The sequence below is a fragment of the Mercenaria mercenaria genome, chromosome 11 (assembly GCF_021730395.1).
Source record: "Mercenaria mercenaria strain notata chromosome 11, MADL_Memer_1, whole genome shotgun sequence".
Taxonomy (NCBI): domain Eukaryota; kingdom Metazoa; phylum Mollusca; class Bivalvia; order Venerida; family Veneridae; genus Mercenaria; species Mercenaria mercenaria.
In genome coordinates, this window is record NC_069371.1 from 1,595,392 (window position 1) to 1,621,705 (window position 26,314).

General features: G+C 37.7%; 1 long non-coding RNA gene across 5 annotated transcripts; it reads left to right on the plus strand.

Annotated features, from left to right (window-relative positions):
- On the plus strand, positions 1-26,314 carry LOC123531450 (uncharacterized). Of its 5 annotated transcripts, XR_006682427.2 has the most exons (11): positions 1-65; positions 2,129-2,212; positions 3,229-3,398; positions 7,473-7,563; positions 9,283-9,380; positions 10,965-11,060; positions 14,652-14,796; positions 23,532-23,658; positions 24,114-24,338; positions 24,778-24,924; positions 25,832-26,314. It is a non-coding gene; the product is annotated as an uncharacterized LOC123531450 (long non-coding RNA). The 5 variants fall into 5 exon arrangements; XR_008366230.1 differs by lacking the exon at positions 24,778-24,924 and having other exon boundaries at positions 14,652-14,813; XR_008366227.1 differs by lacking the exon at positions 24,778-24,924.

The following is a 26,314-nucleotide window of genomic DNA, read 5'->3' on the forward strand; positions in this document are numbered from 1 at the left end:
ATACAGCTCGAGCGAAGCAGGGCTCGGACCTCTCATGAGGGATGTGAAAAACAAAATATGTCAAGGTTTGTCTTTTGTGCAAATTGCAAATTTTTTGTTACAATCTTTTTAGCTCACCTGTCACAAAGTGACAAGGTGAGCTTTTGTGATCGCGTGGCGTCCGTCGTCCGTCCGTCCGTGCGTGCGTAAACTTTTGCTTGTGACCACTCTAGAGGTCACAATTTTCGTGGGATCTTTATGAAAATTGGTCAGAATGTTCATCTTGATGATATCTAGGTCAAGTTTGAAACTGGGTCACGTGCGGTCCAAAACTAGGTCAGTAGGTCTAAAAATAGAAAAACCTTGTGACCTCTCTAGAGGCCATATTTTTCATGAGATCTTCATGAAAATTAATCAGAATGTTCACCTTGATGATATCTAGTTTAATTTCGAAACTGGGTTACGTGGGGTCAAAAACTAGGTCAGTAGGTCTAAAAATAGAAAAACCTTGTGACCTCTCTAGAGGCCATATTTCTCAATGGATCTTCATGAAAATTGATCAGAATGTTCACCTTGATGATATCTAGATCAAGTTCGAAACTGGGTTACGTGCGGTCCAAAACTAGGTCAGTAGGTCTAAAAATAGAAAAACCTTGTGACCTCACTAGAGGCCATATTTCTCAATGGATCTTCATGAAAATTGGTGAGAGTGTTCAGCTTGATGATATCTAAGTCAAGTTCCAAACTGGGTCATGTGCGGTCAAAAACTAGGTCAGTAGATAGAAAAATAGAAAAACCTTGTGACTTCTCTAGAGGCCATATTTTTCATGAGATCTTCATAAAAATTGATCAGAATGTTCACCTTGATGATATCTAGGTCAAGTTCAAAAGTAGGTCACGTGCCTTCAAAGACTAGGTCATTAGGTCAAATAATAGAAAAACCTTGTGACCTCTCTAGAGGTCATATTTTTCAATGGATCTTTATGAAAATTGGTCAGAATTTTTTATCTTGATGATATCTAGGTCACATGTGCTCAAAAACTAGGTCACTATGTCAAATAATAGAAATAGCGACGTCATACTCAGTTCAACACTGGGTCATGTGGGGATAGGTGAGCAATTCAGGACCATTATGCTCCTCTTGTTGATAAGATAAGATAAGACAAGATTTATTTTGAGTCGGCAAGACATTTACAAATAACATAAGCTCTGAAGAGCTTTTTTAACCGACTATATAACAAGTGTATGTTAACAAAAGTAAATAAGCTACAAGTAAGAAGGATAATTTACAACATAAAATCTATGAGAAACACGCTAATCCTACCAAATTTGGTTTAAAACTGCTTAAAAAGATGAAATTAGTTACAAGTTGACCAAAAATATGAGGCAAAGGTGCCATAGTTAAGAAATATCTTAAAAAATCAGAATATCACTCAAATCAGATTTGAAAGTGACCTGATTAGCATCTTTTTCATAGGGTAAATCAATAATCATTAAAACGAACATGATTGAATAACATAGGAATATAGATTTGTATCATGGTTAAAAATTAACTTTGTTTAATTAAGAATTTGCATACATGAATACAGAGAAAGTTACTGTTTTTATTTGTTCACATATAAAATTTATGTGTGACAGTTGTTTTCAGTGAACTGTTTCCCATTTATCAGAAATATAAGTTGCGAGTGAAAACATGTAATATTAAAATTACATGTAAATTGTTATTGAAACCCGCTTGAAGGCAGATATGAAATGAATTTTTCTGAGACCACTCTATACAGAGAAGCTTATTACCTTCCCCTTGCAGATTGTGAGTTGGTTGCTCTCCAGGATATGACACTGGTATGGATGTAGGCAAAATGTGTCACTTCATAATATTCCAATCCAGACATATTTCATAATCATTTAGTGTGTGAATATCAAAAGTCATGCAGAAATGATGATTTCTTACAACTAAAACTATATTTCTGAGAAACTGCATGTGAAATCTCCATATTGAAATAACCAATATTGTAAGTACAGACTGAACATCTGAAATTTTATCAACATAGTCATAATTTCAAAATTTCAGTGAATTTCACAAATGGAAAATAGGCATAGATGTTTTGACTGAATATTTACAGTAAATCTTATACAACAAACATTTCAGTTACTTGTGAACAAGAAGATCATAAGCCTTGATTTACCTGTGAAAGATGTTTACAGGAAAGTATGGACACTGGAACATGGAGAGGTAAATGTTGAAGTTGCTCTTATAACTCTTTCTAGACACACACCTCTTTAGATTGAGGAGACATGTGAATCTGTCATTGTCCATCCTTGCATCCAGACGGTCTTCATGTGTTCTAACTTCCTAGTGACTAAGTACTCATTTAGTATAAGGGAGAAGAGTTTAAGCTCCAATTGTCACATTAAAAAGTCATATATTTCTGCCTAGGTGCCTGTCTGTGCCTGGTATAGTACATGTGGGAGCACTTGGAATCTTCTTTCACCATTAAAGCTGGACAGTTATCCTCTGATCTGTGTCAGTGTTACTTAAAACCAAAACAAAACACTGATGATTTCCCGTTGTATACCATGTAGTTACAGATAAAAATTTAATTTTATTTTGGTACTCATCTCCAGTGAACTCCTTTCTTGTACCCTTGAGTATTACCTTTCAAATGTTACTTCTGTCTTTCTTTGGAAAATACCTTTTATATGTCTAACAGAGGTTGATCTCAAACCCATATGAAAATGTTTTATTTTTTATGCCCCCGAAGGGAGGCATATAGTTTTTGAACCGTCTGTCGGTCTGTCCGCAATTTTCGTGTCCGGTCCATATCTTTGTCATCGATGGATGGATTTTCAAATAACTTGGCATGGATTTGTACCACAGTAAGACGACGTGTCACACACAAGACCAAGGTCCGTAGCTCAAAGGTCAAGGTCACACTTAGACGTTAAAGGTCATTTTTCATGATAGTGCATTGATGGGCATGTCCGGTCCATATCTTTGTCATTCATGCATGGATTTTAAAATAACTATGCATGAATGTGTGACACAGTAAGACGACGTGTCGCGCGCAAGACCCAGCTCCGTAGGTCAAAGGTCCTAAACTCTAACATTGGCCATAACTATTCATTCAAAGTGCCATCAGGGGCATGTGTCATCCTATGGAGACAGCTCTTGTTTTGACTACCTATTTAAAATGGCATTAAATTTTATGCTCAAAACAATAGAACAGTCTTATTTATCATGGTTTACAGGGAGAGCCAATGCAGATTATCTACTGTATGAGAGGACTGTTGGGGGATGCTACAGAGGACATAGTTAACTCCCTTGATACAAACACACTGGAAGATAGAGACAAAGAGGAAGTGTACAGAATGGCCAATGTGCTCGCTACATGTGGTGGTCTTAAGGTGGTGCTGGACAGGTAAAATACAGAAGTTACTTCTACATGTTAATTTCATATACTGTCACTTCCCATCACTTTCCCAAACTAAGATATTTTGGTGAGGGATTTATTTTTGCAGTTTTTGCTGACTATGGGTATATGGGAAAACATGTATTTGTGGAAATGCTTTGTTATAAATAGTTGGCCATATACTGCTAACATTCTACCAGGAGCACCAATTCCAGCCATACTGAAGAATTGGATAAAAATTGATACTATTATCTTCCCCTGTTCATTAAGATCAACGCTATACACAGTTGTCTAAGCTCAATAAACAGATCAATATCGGATTATTTAGCAAGGAGAGCAGACGACATGCTTCAGCTATTTCCGATTAACGCCTACAGGAGGTGCCGAAAGATCTGTAAAAACCTGAGAATAGAAAATTCATTTTATACCAATAGATTTATGTTACATTATTCTTTTATTTGGCATCAGTATATGAAATATGATCTTTATTATCATAGCAATGCTCAGGTGAGTTATTCTGATCGCTCGATGTCCGTCGTCCGTCAACATTTAGCTTGTGTATGCGATAGAGGCTGTATTTTTCAACTGATCTTCATGAAATTTGGTCAGAATGATTACATTGATGAAATCTAGGCTGAGTTTGAAAATGGGTCATCTTGGGTCAAAAACAAGGTCACTAGGTCAAATCAAAGAAAAAGCTTGTGTATGCGATAGAGGCTGTATTTTTCAATTGGTCTTCATGAATTTTGGTCAGAATGATAACTTTGATGAAATCTAGGCCGAGTTTGAAAATGGGTCATCTTGGGTCAAAAACTAGGTCACTAGGTCAAATCAAAGAAAAAGCTTGTGTATGCGATAGAGGCTGTATTTTTCAATTGATCTGCATGAATTTTGGTCAGAATGATAACTTTGATGAAATCTAGGCCGAGTTTGAAAATGGGTCATCTGGGGTCAAAAACTAGGTCACTAGGTCAAATCAAAGAAAAAGCTTGTGTATGCGATAGAGGCTGTATTTTTCAATTGATCTGCATGAATTTTGGTCAGAATGATTGCCTTGATAAAATCTAGGGCAGGTTGGAATATGGGTAATCTGGGGCCAAAAACTAGGTCATTAAGTCAAATCAAAGAAAAACCTTGTGTATGTGATAGAGGCTGTAGTTTCAGTTGATCTTCATGAAATTTGGTCAGTATGATTGCCTTGATGAAATCTATGTCAAGTTTGAATATGGGTCATCTGTGGTCAAAAAGTAGGTCACTAGGTCAACTCAAAGAAAAACCCTGTGTGCGCGATAGAAGCTGTATTCTTCAATTGATCTTCATAAAATTTGGTCAGAATGATTGCCTTGATGACATCTATGTCAAATTTGAATATTAGTCATCTGGCTTCAAAAACTAGGTCACTAGGTCATATCAAATAAAATACTTGTTTAAACTCAAGAGACCACATTTTTGGTCCAATTCTAATGAAAATTCTCCAGAATATTTGTTTCCATGAAATCCCTAGGTCAAACATGTTTACACTGTTATGGTGTGTTTCTCAGGTGAGTGGCCATCTTGGCTTTCTTGTTTCTTTTGCATTAAGAAACTCAGTCATAAAAAATATTAATCAAAATCATATATGTTAGGCGAATCAAAACAGGTAGCGTAACATATATGTACATCACATAGCGTAAGATACATGTACACGAAACATAGTATTATAATCTTGAAAAAAAAGGAGAAAATAATAGAAAGCAGGAAAAGTTTATAATCTGACCTGCTATTTCATTTTCAGAGATCATACTTTAATGTGAGTCTGTTGCGTACTTTTATTTCATTCAATAAATCAAGGTGTTGATTGGTAATAAAGTTCTTTGCTTTCTATGGCAGTGGGAGATGCTATGAAAACAATATACTCAAAATATCGCATCATTATATAAATTCTTCATATATGGCTTAAAATTTCGGTGTATATATATAATAATTGGGTGAGTCTTCAAAATATGAGACTGTGGCTATATCATATTATTATTTTATTTTTTTTGAGAAAAAAAAACAACAGATATAATCCATAATGCATAGCAAAGTTGCTAATCAAGTAACTATCTACTTGCAAAGTGCATTATGTCTTATAAAATATGATCTTTTTTATTTATTTATTAACATGAAATGTCAGCATCTTTCCCTGTGGCATTTTTAGCTCACCTGAGCCAAAGGCTCAGGGTGAGCTATTGTGATCACTTACCGTCCGGCATACGTCGTCCGTCCGTAAACTTTTATTTTAAACGACATCTCCTCATAAACCGCTCGGCCAATTTCATCCAAACTTCACAGGAATGTTCCTTGAATGAAGCTCTACAAAAATTGTTCAAAGAATTGAATTCCATGCAAAAGTCTGGTTGCCATGGCAACCGAAGGGAAAAGACTTTAAAAATCTTCTTATCAAAAACCAGAAGCCGTAGAGTTTAGATATTTGGTGTGAAGCATTGCCTAGTGGACCTCTACCAAGTTTGTTCAAATCATGAAATATTGTTTGTGGAGTTATTACTCTTAAAATCATTTTTGAATATTTTTATTTCATTTATATTTTTTAGCTCGATTATTCGAAGAATAGTCTAGCTATTCTACTCACCCTGGCGTCGGCGTCGGCGTCACACCTTGGTTAAGTTTTTGCATGCAAGTACATACAGCCATCAATTAAAGGCATATAGCTTTGAAACTTATTTTTCCTTTTTCTAGGTCAATTACCAACCTCTCTGGGTCAAGTCCCATAACTCTGACATGTATTTTGAGCAAATTATGCCCCCTTTTGGACTTAGAAAATTTTGGTTAAAGTTTTACATGCAAGTTACTATCTCCAAAACTAATGCAGATATTGATTTGAAACTTCACATGTGTCTTCTGGGTTATAAATCTAGTTGATAGCAGCAAGTCCCATAACTCTGACCTTCATTTTGGCCAAATTATGCCCCCTTTTGGACTTAGAAAATTATTGTTAAAGTTTTGCGTGCAAGTACATACAGCTATTTCTAAAAGGCATATAGATTTGAAACTTATTTTTTCTTTTTCCAGATCAATTACCAACCTCACTGGGTCAAGTCCCATAACTCTGACATGTTTTTTGAGCAAATTATGCCCCCTTTTGGACTTTGAAAATTTTGGTTAAAGTTTTACATGCAAGTTATTATCTCCAAAACTAATGCAGATATTGATTATAAACTTCACGTGTCTTCGGGGTTATAAAACTAGTTGATAGCAGCAAGTCCGATAACTCTGACCTTCATTTTGGCCAAGTTATGTCCCCTTTTGGACTTAGCAAATTCTGGTTAAAGTTTTGCGTGCAAGTACATACAGCTATTACTAAAAGGCATATAGATTTGAAACTTATTTTTTCTTTTTCTAGATCAATTACTTACCTCACTGGATCAAGTCCCATAACTCTGGCATGTATTTTGGGCAAATTATGCCCCCTTTTGGACTTTGAAAATTCTGGTTAAAGTTTTACATGCAAGTTTCTATCTCCAAAACTAATACAGATACTGAATTGAAACTTCACATGTGCCTTCAGGGTTATAAAACTAGTTGACAGCAGCAAGTCCCATAACTGATATGCATTTTGGTCAAATTATTCCCCCTTTTGAACTTAAAACTCTTTTGATATTTAACCTTTTTGGGTAATATTTTCCTGCTTCTGGGACAATATTTCGAATAGTCGAGCTTGGCTGTCTTACGAACAGCTCTTGTTGATTTAGTTACCTTACCAGTTTAAAAATAAGATCAAAGTAAATCTTTACAGATATTACATATATATTCAGATATTAGCATTTGAAAGCATTCACTTATTATAGATTTCCAGACATTTTCAAACTACACGGTGTGAATTATCTGATATGTAGGTTTGATTTACATACATTTTTAGTATGTTGCTCTATTACTTAAAAGAAGATATTGTGTTTGCATGCAGTATGTTTTGTGAAAAATGTCCCCAGCCTGGGGCTCTTTGTAACTCTGCTACAAATTCTTGTTGTTTTCTACAAGTAACTGTCCGATAACTTCTTCATACGAACTAAGGAGTAAATATCACCTTGATGTTTTGTCTTACAGATAGCCAAACATTCCCCAGGATTCAAACCAACAACCTTCAGATAGAAAGATTTACCTGTTGTGTAAACAGGATGAGCTGGCTTGGTGAAAGGTATATATAAAACAAAAGGACGAAATTACATAAATCTTATATGCATGTATCATTATTTTAGCTTGACTATTCAAAGAATAGTCCAAGCTATTCTACTCACCCTGATGTCGGCAACAGGGACACATCTTAGTTAAAGTTTTGCATGCCAGTACATACAGCTATCTCTTAAAGACATATAGCTTTTTCTATGTCATTTGCCAACCTCACTGGGCCAAGTCCCATAACTCTGACATGTGTTTTGGCCAGATTATGTCCCCTTTTGGACGGTTAAAGTTTTGCATGCACCTTACTATCCCCAAAACTAATGCAACTATTGGATGGAAACTTCAAATTAATATTGTCTTCAAAGTTATAAATCTATGTGATAGCATCAGTTATTTTGGCCAAACCATGCCCTTTTTGGGACTTAGAAAATCCTGGTCATGTTTTGCATGCAAGTTACTGGATTGAAACTCTAGATATTTTAACATACAGGCTAATATTCCTGCTTCTGGGACAACAGTTTGAATAGTCAAGCATTGGTGGTCTTACAGACAGCACTTGTTAGCTCGACTATTCAAAGAATAGTAGAACTATTGGACTCACCCATGCGTCGGCGTCTGCGTCTGCGTCGGCGTCCCGATTTGGTTAAGGTTTTGTATGTGAGCTGGTATCTCAGTAACCACTTGTGGGAATGGATTGAAACTTCACACACTTATTCACTGTGATAAACTGACCTACATTGCACAGGTTCCATAACTCTAGTTTGCTTTTTTACAAAATTATGCCCTTTTTTCGACTTAGAAATTCTTGGTTAAGGTTTTGTGTGTAAGCTGGTATCTCAGTAACCACTTGTTGGAATGGATTGAAACTTCACACACTTATTCACTGTGATAAACTGACCTACGTTTCACAGGTTCCATAACTCTATTTTGCTTTTTTACAAAATTATGTCCCTTTTTCGACTTAGAAATTCTTGGTTAAGGTTTTGTATGTAAGCTGGTATCTCAGTAACCACTTGTGGGAATGGAGTGAAACTTCACACACTTATTCACTGTGATAGACTGACCTACATTGCACAGGTTCCATAACTCTATTTTGCTTTTTTACAAAATTATGTCCCTTTTTCGACTTAGAAATTCTTGGTTAAGGTTTTGTATGTAAGCTGGTATCTCAGTACCCACTACTGGGAATGGATTGAAACTTTACACACTTGTTTACTGTCATGATCTGACATGCACTGTGTAGGTCCCATAACTCTACTTTGCTTTTTTTTTTAAGATTATGCCCCTTTTTCGACTTAGCAGTTTCTGGTTAAGTTTTTATATGTAAGCTTGTATTTCAGTATCCACTTATGGGAAAGGATTGAAACTTCATGCACTTGTTCACTTTATGAGCTGATAAGCACTGTGAAGGTTCCATAACCCTTTTTTCCATTTTTACAAAATTATGCCCCTTTTTCGACTTTTGTATTCATTCAATTGACAAGGCTGTTGAATAGTCGAGCGTTGCTGTCCTCCGACAGCTCTTGTTTTTATAATAATATTGTCTAGAAATTATATCAGTTTGCCAATATGGGAAAAGGGCACATATTTATCACAAACTGGGCTTCATACATTGTTGCCAGTTGCTTTAATGTTTCAAGGATATCACATGTAGTAAAGGGTGAAATATGTATATGGGATATAATTCTGGCAGTTAAACACTTTCTTGGTTATATCGTTGAATATTGTCTTACAGGAAAAGAAAAGGAAAATGAGCTCAGGAAAGACAAGATACAGCAGGTACAAGTTCTTAAGGCATTCATGGAAACAGAGTTCAGCAGCTTCTTGAAACAGGTAATTTAATGCATAGTCTATTAACAACATCATTAATTCGATCAGTAAGAATGACAACAAATATCAGGAATTAAATCAGCTTTAAGTCACCTGTACAAACTGGTAATATGTTTATACAGCAATATAACACAGTGTCCAAGGTACAAGGTTATACAGCTGAATCCTAGCTCAACTATTCAAAGAATAAGAAAGCCTGGTGTCTGCATCTGTATTGGTTAATTCTTTTTTAGCTCACCTGAGCCAAAGGCTCATGGTGAGCTTTTGTGACCAGTCAGTGTCCGTCATTCGTCGTGTGTCGTCCTTCATGTGTCGTGTGTACGCCAACATGGTCAATTAAAGCTGATAACAAAGCTAATAAATCAGTTGTAACATCATTTTGTGCAGTAGATTTGCATTCAGAACATACAGTTTGACAAAGATATACACCCCAATACCTGGTTCCGATATAGTGAAAACTACATGTAAGGAATAAAACAGGCCAGTGTAATGATTCAGTTTATGACACGCATTATGAATATTTGTACAATTGTTTAGACAAGGTATTGAAGATTACTTTTGAAGAGCACTGATCCGCATTTGTTGAATGCAATTTCTATTGATAGTATTGGCAAAATGAATCTAAGGGAAACACAAAAAAGATTCAATGAGGACAGTGAATCAGGTTGTTCAGGTGATGCAAAGAAAAGAACAATAGCACTGCATAGGGGTGTCATCGCTTGTCTGCAAGTGCTCGACAGTATGTAAGAAAAGAGTTATAGTTCAGATTTTCTAAGTACAAAAAGGGCGGTAATTCTGACAAAATGCAGGTTAGAGCTTTGGTTCTTGAACTACATAGTCACCTAATGATGATAAACAAGTGTGCAAAGATTCAAAGCTGTAGCTCTTGCAGTGTTTCAGAAAAAGTGGATCTAAACATAAATTTAAACAATGCTGACATCGACCATCAATTGATGACATTACCTCATTGATGTTTTTTAAAAATCAGAAGAGTAAAAAACTGAGAAAGAGATTATGTAAACATCAGAAACTATACTAGTCACAAAAAACAAAATCTATGGATGTATCAAAAGTAAACATTCAAGTAATTGACCAGTGCCATTGAATCCAAACTCATATGAGTCTGTTAAAATCCTGGGGTACCAGACACACTAAATTACAGGATCACAACTCATTGAAAACTTGAAACTTGAAGTTATTGCCTTTTGTAACAAAATAAAAGAATAAATTTTCTGGATACCTGCTTTCAGTTTCCTGATTGGGAAGTAATTTAAGGGCTAGGTTTCCTGACCGGGAAGTTAGGTTTCCAATTCCGGAAACTCTGCTATTAAGCTATTTCTGAAAAAATGGCCAGTTTCAGTGTTTAATAAAAATTTTGATAAGACATTAAAAAAATTTTAATGATAGAAATTTAGATATATCATTCAAGTTTAATGTGGCATATTCAATTTGCAGATCTTATATATATTCTTATGCACTGGGTATTTGGATGAAATGGGTCTAAAACTTGTGATACCGTATACGTACTTATTTTTGTGGGCTTAATATTCTGCGATTTTTCAAAAATGAGGTGGTATTAAATTTCAGCGTACCTTATTTCTGCGATGTCTTCCTTCTGATGTTGATGGGATTTATTTCTTCAGTTCTGTATTCGCTGGTTGTTCATTAATTTCAAATAGACAGGTACGTATTTTGTTGTAAGTTTAACAGTTTTGTTTGCTTCCGATTTGAAAAATTGAAGAAGTTGACAAATACTAATGTAACATCATCATCATCATCACATAATGTTGAATGTTAAACGAAAGAAAAACAGTCATTTTATAAATATGGTCATATGACTATTGCCAGACAGGGGCCACTATCTTGAAAACTTAATTGTATCGTAAGTTAAGGTATGATTTACAATAAACCTAAGGTTAGACTATTAGGTAGTATTATTCAGCTATCTCCAAACACCTCTTAATGCCATCGTAAAGAGTTTGTAACTTAAGGTATTGTTAGTTAGTTACGATATTCTAAGTCGTGGATAATCCATTTAGTGATGTCATTTTCGACCAATTGCACGTGTATCTGATAGCCCACAAATTGTCTGTTGCTAAACATGATAGGAATGTGTCCATATTAAGTGAACTTTGTCACTTGCAACGGTATAATGCCTGCTAAAAGTATTTACATTTCATCAGACTTTCTTCCATCATAAAATACAAACAGTTGTCTAATATTTATTCAGCGGTGACTTCTAAAATGTTTGAGTTACGCTCAACTTAAACTCTAAACTTTTGGTCACATACATGTATACTTAGTTTTGTAAGGAATGTACAGTATTATTTTAGACTAGGGTATTCAAACATTTCATACATAATTGTATTCAAAGAACCTTTCTACTAAACATCTTTTCAACTGTATCGTCTTTGCCTTAAAATACCCAACATCTGCACAGGAGTGTTGTCAAAACAATCTACTGCAACGATAAGGCAAAGAACACTGTCAGAGTTTACAATAAACAATGTCAAACCTTTGATGAGAAGTAAAGTTTCACGCCTTTTTCTGTGATAAAATTAGTCAGTTAACTGCATTAGTATCCCTGGGTTCCTTACATTTAGTCTTAAGCTGTTCTCCACAAATGCCTGGCAACTCCCCCTCATAAGTCAGAGGTGGAGAATGAATGACTTGAGATATATTGTCTTTAGCCAATAATCATGGAGAACAAGAATGCCTCGCCAGGTATTTGAACCTGCTTTGAGATCGTGTGTGATCTATGTTTTATGCTAGCTGAGCGGCGATTTGCGTGTAGCGTTCAATTTTAAAAATCATTTTATCACCTGTTTGACATCGCCGGAGTATACTAAAGCCATTACATAAAAATGATAATACACCAGTGTAATAAAGCTTTGACGTCAACACCATTTAAAGTATAGAAGACGTTTGTCAAATTGACTAATTTTTCACATTTCGACAGGAAATGCTAATACTAGTATCTGATAAAAAGAGTATTTCATTTGTGACTTTCCACATTGATTTCATTTGACTCGTCAAATAAAATTGATAAAATGCTTGGCAGAGCCTGGCATTTTATCATTTTATTCAGCTCTTTTAATAAATTCAATATGAAAAGACACTCATGTAATATCCGCTATATATCATTGATCTGTATAGACATTTCAGCCTGTTTTTAATCTTGTTACTTTCTCAGGAGGCGACTCTTATTGTGAAATATTTACTGTCAAAAAAATCGGACAGAAGTGGTTCTTTGTAACAATACATATATAGTCTTGCACAATGCAATTCCTTTCATTATTGGTCAGTTCAGGAAACAGTGATGGAAAAATAATTCAGTCTCACCAGTTATTACAGTTCATGGGCTAAATGTCAAAGATCCCAGTAATTCTATGATAGGAAATTTCAACTACATGTATATCTGTAATACTAACGCAATGTGTTTCGTACTGCTCTAAAGCTTGAAAATGTTTGCGTTTTTTCCAACACCAATATGAATAGAATCCGCCAGTGAATATATACAGCAGTAATTGTTGTAAAAGCCAAGTTTTCATTCATTTATATGAAATACTTTTTGAACTAGGCACGTCACAAGGTGACAGTGTGCATTTTCTACTCTCAGGGGTCATAACTCTGGATATAGGGGACGGAGACAGACAAAATATAGGAGGTACAGACAAAAAGTAGGAGGTACGCAGTTTCATATCATGATAAAGACTCGGGCAAGGTTTCATCAATTTATATGAAACACTTTTTGAGCGAGGAGTGTCACAAGGTGAAAAATGTGCATTTTTGTCTATTTCAGGGGCCATAACCCTAGACATGGGGCATAACCAGACAAAAAATAGGAGGTGCGCAAGTTTATATCATGATTAAGACTTATGCAAAATTTCATATATTCATATGAAACAGTTTTTGAGCTAGGCGTGTCACAAAATTCCGACTGACAGACAGACCCACGGACGGACGGACGACAGGACGCACAATACCAAATATATATGCCCCCTCCACTCTGTTGTGGGGGCACAAAACCTGTGCGTTTTCGTCTATTAAAACAGATTAAAAGCATTAAATTTATCCATCTATATAAAATTAATTCATGTTCGTTGACACGATCGGACGAAAAGACAACTTCAGTAAATATATTTCCGCAAGTTTCAGCATGGTACAATAAGAAAAAAACAGATTCATCTTCAGATAGGTCGAAAAATGTAAGTTTTTATACGCTACGAGAACGGTAAGGGGTCGATTTTTCAGCCTCAATTTACGAGGACATTTACGAAGTGTCGTAAATAATGAGGCTTTCGAGATAGAGGAAATATCTGCTACGAATAACTTACAAACCCTTTACGAACATCTTAGGACTTAAGGTACCTTCGAGATAGTGGCCCCAGATCAGTTAATAATAGACACAAAGGACACAATGGATTGTGTTTGTGTCATAATTTAAGAAAATTGAATCTGACAGCTGATTGCTCAATAGTGAATGAAAATTAAAACAATTTTTTTTTATTATGTTTATTCAATAGCAAAACAATAAAAAAACGATTCTATTATGTTACCATTACTACTAAATTTTCAACTTGCTTCGTCGGCCATAGGCTACATGTGGGACAAAAGCCGATAATGATGTATGACATTGTCTTATACTTAACCAGATTATAATGGCTGCATGTATCGTCGTATCTTGGCATGTCAGGACAAAATTTTCTGTGGATTTAAAATCTGCAGTCTTTTGCAGAAAATGCAAAAATAAAGTTCCCGCAGAAAAAGTACTTGTAACGGTATTTGGGAAGCATGTTACTATAAAAAGTGCAAATTTCCCGTTCAAGAAGTAGGGAAAACCCATAAGTGATTTCCTGAAGGGGAAGTTTCCCATACTGGTATATCAACTAATTGTATAATAGTTGAAAGAATTTATTTACTTGAACAGAAAACACAATAAAAAAGGAAGTCTTACAGTGGTTATACTGTTAAATAAAACATCCAGCATAATAAACTTATCTTTGTTTACACTTGCAGTTTTTCATTATATAACAAACTTGGACTTATTTCACATGGAAACTACATAACCACGAGAGCTACAACCTTTTATTGGATCACCAAGAGTCCATTATTAATGTCAGAGTAATGGCTCTAATATGACTATATAGAAAACAGACTCAGCATCAAATTGTTAGAGATCAGTATGTTTTAACAGCAGTAACACATGAAGAGAATGTTTATATCAAACCCAGTCAAGCTTTGATATACTGACTATATAAATCTTACTTTCAGCCTAGACACTGGCACAAATGGACAGACTGGAAGTTCTTGTGTACTACCCACTCATGAGGAGTGTATATTTTGTCAAACAAAGAAGATAAGGAACCATTGAAGAACCAGGGATCACCACTGCTGCAATGGGAAACACTTGTTACGGGTAGTTACTCAACTTAGGTTATTGTTACTTGCAAAGAAATTTTGTGTTTCGGGTCAGTAGGTCAAGGTAAATGTCACTGACCTTGAGACTGAAAAGTCTTTCAGCTTAGTAACTGAAGAATGCCTTGGCATGCAGTCATCAAACTTCATAGGTTGATTGCCTGTGGTCAGTAGATGAGCCCTGTTGCCACAAATGTGATCAGAAGATAAATGTCGAGGTCATCGTGACCTTGAGATTGAAATTGGTTTTTTGTCTATAAGTAAAGCATGCTTCGGTCTGCAGTTCTCAAACTTCAAAGGATGTTTGCTTACCGTCAGTAGATGACTCATATACCCCTTTTAGTTTGGAGTCAGAAGATCAAATGACAGTGTACATGAGTAAAGTTGGTAGCAAGGTCACTGAGCTTCATAGCAGTGTACTCAGGTAAAGCTGGCAGCTAGATATTCACTGAGCTTCATGGCAGTGTATACAGGTAAAGCTGGCAGCAAGAAAGCCACTGAGCTTCATGGCAGTGTACACAGGTAAAGCTGGCAGCTAGATATTCACTGAGTTTCATGGCAGTGTACACAGGTAAAGCTGGCAGCAAGAAAGCCACTGTGCTTCATGGCAGTGTACACAGGTAAAGCTGGTAGCAATGTCACTGAGCATCATTGCAGTGTACTCGGGTAAAGCTGGCAGCTATGTCACTGAGCATCATTGCAGTGTATTTGGGTAAAGCTGGCAGCTAGAACGTCATTGAGCTTCATGGCAGTGCATACAGGTAAAGCTGGCAGCAAGAAAGTCACTGAGCTTCATGGCAGTGTACACAGGTACAGCTGGTACCAATGTCACTGAGCATCATTACAGTGTACTCGGGTAAAGCCGGCAGCTAGAAAGTCACTGAGTTTCATGGCAGTGAACACAGGTAAAGCTATTAGACTGGAGGTCACTGATCTTCATGGCAGTATATGCAGGTAAAACTGGCAGCAAGAAAGTCACTGTGCTTCATGGCAGTGTACAAAGGTAAAGCTGGCAGCTAGAAATGCACTGAGCTTCTTGGCAGTGGACACACATGAAGCTGTATGCAAGAAATGCACTGCGCTTGATGGCAGTGTACACAGATAAAGCTTGTAGCAATGTCACTGAGCTTCATGGCAGTGTATTTAGGTAAAGCTGGCAGCAAGGGAGTCACTGAGCTTCATGGCAGTGTATGCAGGTAAAGGTGGTAGCAAGAAAGTTATTGAGCTTCATGGCAGTGCACACAGTTATTGTTGGCAGCTAGACAGCCACTGTGCTTCATAGCAGTGTATACAGGTAAATTTGGTTGCAAGAAATTCACTGAGCTTCATTGCATTTTACACAGGTAAAGCTTGTAGCTAGAAAGTCACTGTGCTTCATGGTAGTGTATACAGCTGAAGCTGGTAGCAAAAAGTTCACTGAGCTTTATGGCAGTGCACACAGGTAAAGCTGGTAGCAAGAAAGTCGCTGTGCTTCATGGCAGTGTATACAGGTAAAGAAAGATAAAGCTGGTAGCAAAACGTCACTGAGCTTCATGGCAGTGCACACAGGTAAAGCTGGTAGGAAGAATGTCACTAAGTTTAATGGCAGTTTATTCAGGTAAAGCTGGTAGCAAAATAGTCACTGAGCTTCAAGGAATTGTATTCAGGTACAACTGGTAGCAATTGTACTGAGTTTCATGGCAGTGTACACAGGGAAAGCCGGTAGCAATGTCACTAAGCTTCATGGTAGTGTACACAGGTAAAGCTGGTAGCAAAATGGTTGCTGGGTTCAAGGCAGTGCACACCTGTAAAGCTTGTAGCAGTGTCACTGAACTTTATTGCAGTGCACACAGGTAAGGTTGGTAGCCATACCATTGAGCTACATGACAATGTACACAGGTAAAGCTGGTATCAAGAAAGTCATTGAGCTTCATGGCAGTGAACAAAAGTAGTAGCAAGAAGATTGGTGAGCTTCATGGCAGTGTACACAGGTAAAGCTTGTAGCAGTGTCACTGAGCTTCATGGCAGTGCACACATGTAAAGCTGGTAGCAAGAATGTCACTAAGGTTCATGGCAGTGTATACAGGTAAAGCTGGCAGCAAGAAGGTTGCTGGGCTTCATGGCAGTGTATACTGGTAAAACTGGTAGCAAGAAGTTCGCTTAACTTCATGGTAGTGTATACAGGTAAAGCTTGTATCAGTGTCACTGAGGTTTACGGCAATGTACACAGGTAAAGCTGGTAGCAAAATGGTTGCTGGGCTTCGTGGCAGTGCACACCTGTAAAGCTGGTAGCAGTGTCACTGAACTTCATGGCAGTGCACACAGGTAGAGTTGGTTGCAATAAAGTCATTGAGTTTCATGGCAGTATACACATATAAAGCTAGTAGGAAGAAGGTTGCCAAGCATCATGACAGTGTACACAGGTAAAGCTGGTAGCAATGTAATTGAGCTTTATGGCAGTTTACACAGGTAACGCTAGTAGCAATGTCACTGAGCATCATGACAGCATATACATGTAAAGCTGTTATCATTGTCACTGAGGTTCATGGCACTGTATACAGGTATAACTGGTAGCAATTTTACTGAGTTTCATGGCAGTGTACACAGGTACAGCTGTTTGCAATGTCACTGAGCTTCATGGCAGTGTATACAGGTAAAGCTGGTAGCAATGTTGCTGAACTTTATTGCAGTGCACACAGATAAAGTTGGTAGCAATGCCATTGAGTTACATGACAATATACACAGGTAAAGCTGGTAGCAAGAAAGTCATTGAGCTTCATGGCAGTGTACACAGGTAAAGCTTGTAGCAATGTCACGGAGGTTCATGGCAGTGCATACAGATAAAGATGGTAACAAAAATGTCATTGAGCTTCATGGCTGTGTACACAGGTTACACTGGTAGCAATTTCACTGAGCTTTATTGCAGCTTACACAGGTAAAGCTGGTAGCAATGTCACTAAGCTTCATATCATTTTACACTGGTAAAACTGGTAACAATATCAAGATTCTTTGCAATGTATACAGGTATAAGTGGTAGCAATTTCACTGAGATTCATGGCAGTTTACAGAGGTAAAGCTGGTAGGAATATCACTGAGCTTCATGGCAGCAAGGGAGTCACTGAGCTTCATGGCAGTGTATGCAGGTATTGTTGGTAGCAAGAAAGTCATTGAGCTTCATTGCAGTGTACACAGGTAAAGCTGGCAGCTACACAGCCACTGTGGTTCATGGCAGTGTATACAGGTCAAGCAGGCAGGTAGATAGTCACTGTGCTTCATGGTAGTTTTATACAGCTAAAGCTGGTAGCAAGTAATTCACTGAGCTTCATGGCAATGTACACATGTAAAGCTCGTAACAAGAAAGCTGCTGCGCTTCATTCCAGTGTATAGAGGTAAAGGTAAAGCTGGTAGCAAAAATGTCACTGAGCTTCAAGGCAGTGCACACAGGTAAAGCTGGTAGCAAGAATGTCACTAAGCTTCATGGCAGTGTATACAGGTGAAGCTGGCAGCAAGAAGGTTGCTAGGCTTCATGGCAGTGTATATAGGTAAAACTGGTAGCAAGATGTTGGCTGAACTTCATGGTAGTGTATACAGGTAAAGCTGGTATCAATGTCACTGAGCTTTTTGTCAGTGTATACAGGTAAAGCTGGTAGCAGAATGGTTGCTGGGTGTTGTGGCAGTGCACACCTGTAAAGCTGGTAGCAAATCCACTGAACTTCATGGCAGTGTACAAAGGTTAAGTTGGAAGCAATACCATTGAGCTTCCTGACAGTATACACAGGTAAAGCTGGTAGCAATAAAGTCATTGAGTTCATGGTAGTGTACACACGTAAAGCTAGTAGCAAGAAGGTTGTCTAGCTTCATGGCAGTGTATACAGGTAAAGCTGGTTGCAATGGCACTGAGCTTCATGGCAGTGCATTCAGGTTAAGCTGGTAGCAATGTCACTGAGCTTATGGCAGCTTACAAAGGTAAAGCTGTTAGCAATGCCACTGAGCGTCATGGCAGTGTATACAGGTAAAGCTGGTAGCAAAATGGTTGCTTGGTTCATGGCAATGCACACCTGTAAAGCTTGAAGCAGTGTCACTGAACTTCATTGCAGTGCACACAGGTAAGGTTGGTAACAATACAATTGAGCTACATGGCAGCAAGCTGGTAGCAAGAAAGTCATTGGGCTTCATGGCAGTGTACACATGAAAAAAGTAGTAGCAAGAAGATTGGCGAGCTTCATGGCAGTGTACACAGGTAAAGCTTGTAGCAATGTCACTGAGCTTCATGGCAGTGCATACAGGTAAAGCTTGTAGCAAAAATGTCATTGAGCTTCATGGCTGTGTACACTGGTAATGCTGGTAGCAGTGTGACTGAGCTTGATGGCAGTTTTCACTAGTAAAGCTGGTAACAATGTCACTTAGCTTTTTTGCAGTGTATACAGGTACGAGTGGTAGCAATTCCACTGAGCTTCATGGCAGTTTACAAAGGTAAAGCTAGTAGCAATGTCACTGAGCTTCATGGCAGCTTATATAGGTAAAGCCTGTATCAATGTCACTGAGCTTTATGACAGTTTACAGAAGTAATGCTGGTAGGAATATCACCGAGCTTCATAACAGTTTACACAGGTAAAGCTCTTAGCAATGTCACTGAGCTTCATTGCAGTGTATACAAGTTAAGCTGGTAGGAAGAAGGTTGCTAGGCTTCATGGCAGTGCAGACAGGTAAAGCTGGTAGCAATGTCACTGAGCTCCATGGCAGTGTATACAGGTTAAGCTGGTAACAAGAAGATTGCTGGGCATCATGGCAGTGCAAAGGGGTAACGCTGGTAGCAGTGTCACTAAGCTTCATGGTAGTCTACACAGGTAAACCTGTTAGCAAGAAAAGCACTGAGCTTCATGCCAGTGTATACACGTAAAGCTTGTAGCAATGTCACTGAGCTTCATGGCAATGTATACAAGTAAAGCTGGTATGAAGAATGTTGGTTGGGTTGATGGCAGTGCACACAGGTAAAGCTGGTAGCAATGTCACTGAGCTCCATGGCAGATTATACAGGTTAAGCTGGTAACAAGAAGATGCAGTGCACAGGTGTAACTCTGGTAGCAATGTCATTGAGCTTCATGGCAGTGTACACAGGTAAACCTTTTAGCAAGAAAATCACTGGGCTTCTTGCCAGTGTATACAGGTAAAGCTGGTAGCAGTGTCACTGAGCTTCATGGCATTGCATACAAGTAAATCTGGTAGCAAGAAAGTCACTGAGCTTCATGGTAGTGTACACAGGTGAATCTGGTAGCAATGTCACGTGGCTTCATTGCGGTGTACAAATGTAAAGCTGGTAGCCAGTAGGTTGATGAGCTTCATGGCAGTTTACACAGCTAAAGCTGGTAGCAATGTACTACGCTTCATGGCAGTATATACAGATAAAGCTGGTAGCAAGAAGGTTGCTGGCTTATTGCAGTGCACAAAGGTTAAGCTGGTAGCATAGTCACTGAGCTTCATGGAACTGTATACTGGCAAAGCTGGTAGCAAGAAGGTTGCTGGACATCATGGCAGTGCTGGTAGCTAGAAAGTCACTGTGATTCATCCCAGTGTTTACAGGTAAAGCTTGCAGCTAGAAAGGCACTGAGCTTCGTGGCAGTGTAAACAGGTAAAGCTTGCAGCAAGGAAGTGACTAAACTTCATGGCAGTGTATACAGATAAAGCTGGTAGCAAGAAAGTCACTGAGCTTCATGGCAGTGTATTCAGGTAAAGCTGGTAGCAGCAAAGTCACTGAGCTTCATGGCAGTGTATACAGGTAAAGCTGGTAGCAAGAAAGTCACTGTGCTTCATGGCAGTGTATACAGGTAAAGCTGGTAGCAAGAAAGTCACTGAGCTTCAAGGCAGTGTATACAGGTAAAGCTGGTAGCAAGAAAGTCACTGAGCTTCATGACAGTGTATACTTGTAAAGCTGGTAGCAAGAAAGTCACTGAGCTTCACGGCAGTGTATACAGGTAAAGCTGGTAGCAAGACAGTCACTGAGCTTCACGGCAGTGTATACAGGTAAAGCTGGTAGCAAGACAGTCACTGAGCTGCACGGCAGTGTATACAGGTAAAGCTGGTAGCAAGAAAGTCACTGAGCTTCACGGCAGTGTATACAGGTAAAGCTGGTAGCAAGAAAGTCACTGAGCTGCATGGCAGTGTATACAGGTAAAGCTTGTAGCAAGACAGTCACGACTCAGCTGAAGAACTGTACAAAATCATGAGCTCAGCAGTGTATACAGGTAAAGCTGGTAGCAAGACAGTCACTGAGCTTCATGGCAGTGTATACAGGTAAAGCTTGTAGCAAGAAAGTCACTGAGCTTCAAGGCAGTGTATACAGGTAAAGCTGGTAGCAAGACAGTCACTGAGCTTCATGGCAGTGTATACACGTAAAGCTTGTAGCAAGACAGTCACTGAGCTTCATGGCAGTGTATACAGGTAAAGCTTGTAGCAAGACAGTCACTGAGCTTCATGGCAGTGTATACAGGTAAAGCTTGTAGCAAGAAAGTCATGAGCTTCATGGCAGTGTATACAGGTAAAGCTTGTAGCAAGACAGTCACTGAGCTTCATGGCAGTGTATACAGGTAAAGCTGGTAGCAAGAAAGTCACTGAGCTTCATGGCAGTGTATACAGGTAAAGCTTGTAGCAAGACAGTCACTGAGCTTCATGGCAGTGTATACAGGTAAAGCTGGTAGCAAGACAGTCACCGAGCTGCATGGCAGTGTACACAGGTAAAACTGGTAGGAAGAAAGTCACTGAGCTTCGTGACAGGGTACACATTTCAAGCTAGTAGCAAGATGGTTGCTAGGCTTCATGGCAGTGTACACAGGTAAAGCTGGTAGCAATGTCAATGAGCTTCATGTCAGTGTATACAGGAAATGCTAGCTGCTCGAAGGTTTTACACAGGTAAAACTGGCAGCAAGGTTTCTGAGCTTTATGGCAGTGTACACAGGTAAAGCTGGTAGCAATGTCATTGAGCTTTATGGCAGTGTATACAGGTAAAACTGGTGGCAGGAATGTCACTGAGTTCCATGGCAGTGTATACAGGTAAAGCTGGCAGCAGGAAGGTTGCTGGGCTTAATGGCATTGTACACAGGTGAAACTGGTAGTAAGAAGTTAGATAAAGTTCATGGTAGTTTACACCTGTAAAGCTGGTAGCAATGTCACTGAGCTTTATGGCAGTGCACACAGGTAAAGCGGGTAGCATGAAGATCACTAAGGTTGATGGCAGTGCACACCTTTAAAGCTAGTAGCAATGCCATTGAGCTTCATGGCAGTGTACACAGGTAAAGCTATTAGCAATTTCACTAAGATTCATGGCTGTGCGCACAGGTAAAGCTAGTAGCAAGAAAGTCACTGAGCTTCATGGCAGTGTACACAGGTAAAGCTAGTAGCAGTGTCAATTAGCTGACACTGAGCTTCATGGCAGTGCATACAGGTAAAGCTGGTAGCAGTGTCACTCAGCTTCGTTGCAGTGTGCACATGTAAAGCTGTCAGCTAGAAAGTCACTGAGCTTCATGGCAGTGTACACAGATTAAACTGGTAGCATTGTCTGAGCTTCATGGCAGTGCATATAGGTAAAGCTGGTAGCAATGGCACTGAACTTCATGGCAGTGTATACAGGTAAAGCTTATAGCAATGTCACTGAGCTTTATGGCAATGTACACATGTAAAGCTGGTAGCAATGTCTCTGACCTTCATGGCAATGCATACAGGTAAAGCTGGTAGCAGTGTCACTGAGCTTCATGGCAGTGTACACAGGTAAAGCTAGTAGCAGAACGGTTGCTGGGCTTCATGGCAGTGCACACCGGTAAAAGTGTAGCAATGTCACTGAGGTTCATGGCAGTGTGCACAGGTAAAGCTGGTAGCAATGTCATTGAGCTTCATGGCAAAATACACAGGTAAAGCTTATAGGAAGAAAGTCACTGAGCTTCTTTGCAGAGTGCACATGTAAAGCTAGTAGCAAAAAGGTTGCTGAGCTTCATGACAGTGTCAATTGGTAAAGCTGGTAGCAATGTCACAGAGCTTCATGGCAAAGATAAAGATAGAGCTGTGTCTACCACCTTCATGGCAGTGCAGACAGATAGAGCTAGTGGGAAGGTTTACCATTTTCATGGCAGTGCAGATAGGTAGAGCTGGTAGCAAGGTCTACCATCTTCATGGCAGTGCAGACAGATAGAGCTAGTGGGAAGGTTTACCATTTTCATGGCAGTGCAGACAGATAGAGCTAGTAGCAAGGTCTACCATCTTCATGATAGTGCAGATAGTTAAAGCTGTTAGATAGAAAATCACTGAGCTTCATTGCAGCGCTTACAGGTAAGGCGGGTAGCAAGAAGGTTGCTTAGTTTCATGGCAGTGCAGTAATTAGATAGCTGACGTTTGGCATTGGACTTGATATGGCAATATTTCTCAGTGATATAATTTTTGCTTCAATACAATACAATACAATTTAAATTTTATTTAATGTCAGTGCTTATATATAAACAAGCAAACTGTTTCTGTTGACCTATAGTATAACCACTTCTTGTACATTTAGAAAAGTAGTTCATAACTTCCTTCCTGCAAGTTTTCATTTCTCACAATTGTTCTTATAGTGTTCTGTATCAGTTAGAAATACCATATATTACATAAGTTTAATTAATTTGAATGACATAGATATACATTATGTTATTTAGAAACATTTTCCGTCTTTATTCTATAGATGACACTGTAATCAATAAAACATTTTATTTCTCAGAGTGATGTTTCTAACTTCAGATCATAAAATGACACCTCTTGAGATGCAGATGCCCAGAGATTTGTATGACCATAACTGGAGTGCACAGTCAGACAAAATAGCACCAGTTGCTGAGGTCCAAGTTTCCCAAAAGCAGATAATTCTAAGGTAATCTGACTTAAAGTTTATGAGGGAGTATTTCTGACATGATGTTATTACCAGTAAATGTTAATTTTATAATGTGTAAATGGAATGACCAGCAGTTAGAACACAGTTTTATGTGACATTTTCCTAGTACTTATAAAACAGCATGCCACTTACATTAGAAAATGGAGTGAATATAAACCAGCATTATATTCAGAAAATAAAACAAACTTTTGTATAATGTGTTATGTGGTAAAGGTCTTAAAGGGGTTTGGACACACACAATTTTAACTTAATCGATCTTTTTTTTCTGTACTCTGGATAATAAAGTATCAACTCACATAATATTGATTATTGAGTTTTAATGTTAAACTCCATGATGTCTCCTTAAAAAGATATCAAGCATTTTAATGTTTCTTCCACTTTCAGTAATGTTATAAGTTTTCACATATATATCAAGTATATTACAACATTTTCAGGCCCATTGAAACCAGAGATTACATCTATTAATTTGACAAAGCCAGTTGTTGAGTTTTTACATGAGACAGTTGGGGAGAATGAGTTTACATTTTGCTGGAACCTTGTTACAGGTGTTTCTCCATTACAGACGGAACTGTAGGCCTGGAAGATTTTTTTATACCTAAATATAATCACAGTGCCCACTTAGCTCAGTAGGTAGAGCGTTGGTCTACAGATCGCGGGTCGTAAGTTCGATTCTCAACATTACATTTCCATTAAAATTCTTCAGACGCAAACAATGAAAGCAGTTAAATAATTCTTTAACATGTATCTTCCAAGATATCTGTAGGATCAGTTAATATCTTTTAATTCTATTCTGACAATCTGATAAAATATTGTAATTCTGAAATGTATTTATCTCTGCTTCTCAGTCATTAAGAAAGTTGACATTAAATTTACTTATGTTGCAAAAGTACTAATGCAGAATCCATGAACACTGGTTAGAGTAACTGAACATTACATAACTGACATATTGTTGAAAAACTTTGCTAAACCTAAAATCAGATCTGATCAACTTAGATAAATTCTTATAGTTTTCATTTATAAGGCTTCAGCGTTTATGTTAAGAAAAGTGTATGGTTGCATTTTGACTTTAAAATTGAGTTATCTTTCCTTTTTATCCAGGATTATTTGGAAGTGATCAGTGCTTTATCAGAGTTTGACAAGCCGTCGTATTTTGGTTTGCCAGAGAATATAGAGCATTCAGCGTTCGTGACTTTTTGATAAACGACATTGTGTCTGAAATCAGTGGCAGTTACTTGCTGAGAACAGGTTTGTACTGGTACAGAATCCAGGAACACTGGTTAGGTTTACTGCCTGCTGTTACATGACTGAAATACTGTTGAAAAATGGCGTTAAACCCAAAACAAACAAACAAACATATGTATGTTAGTTAGTCAATTCATCCCTGCTAAGCACATGGTGTCATGAGCTATCACTTTTAAACAGTTCAGGGGATTCCATTGAAACCTTACACAGTTGAGAAATTGTGTGTTATGTACAAGCGTCAGATTTTTACATCAAAGGTCAAGGTCACAGCCAAGGACACTTTACTTTATGAGTGTTCATTTTTAGTTTACAGGTGTTCATTTTTAGTTTACACTAATTTGTTTAAGCTGAATTGTGATAAAATCCTCAAGCTTATTTGAACTGCACTCGAGTCTGCTTTTTGGACCCATTTGGTCTTAAATCCATGACCCCTAGGTTGAGCAACCGACACATCTTAACCATTATACCACCGCAAACCATTATCTTGTCTGCTACTAATGACCTCTTTTGTTCAATCTACCCATAGAATATATATTCTGTTTGTGCTCTGCCTTTCACCAGTAGGTCTTTGTGCATGCTACACAAAAGGTTACAAAAATCATATAAAAGATTTATTTTGAAGATGTTTTTGCAGATTTACTGGCATTTTAAGACTTGTTGTAATTTCATTTCATTTTGACATTCATGACAACCATAATTATACACGGTGAAACATTTTATATTCCATTTTTACAAGAATACTATTACTACACTAATGGAGATTGTTACTTAGAAATCCTTCTTGTTCTTAGGGGATATTAGAATATTAGATGTCATATGTCTGCATAAAACAGCCAAGAAAAACAAAATTGTATGGTGACATTATTTTATGATTCTGTTATATTTAATATTCATACCATTTTTTTTTCAGGTACATGTATATACTCTGGTAACAGATTTACAGTATCAGACAGTATCCTAAGAACCCACAGACATTCTAGATATAGAACCAACACACTCGGACAAGCTGGCAAGATTTTACATTCAAGAGTGGTGACATTCTGCCCAAGATTAGAGTCTGGAGATACATTGGCCAATCTTAGAATCTTAGAATCTTTTTTTAGATTTAAGTTTAAAAATGACAGACTTAAGACTACATGTATATTGTTTTCATTCAAAGGCTTTTCTCTGCTTTTGTTTTTTATCAACATATTAAGATCTGGAAAAAAGTCAATATTACAAAATAAAAGAAAGAAAAAGATTTTTTTTAAAATAAATACTTATGGAGTGACTTTATCATGTCTTTAAGATATGCAAGATTACAGTGATTTATTGGACAAGAAACAACTTTTTCAACCTTAACATCTGTTTCCACAAATTGAATGAACTTTTACAAATAAAATAGTAAATTATG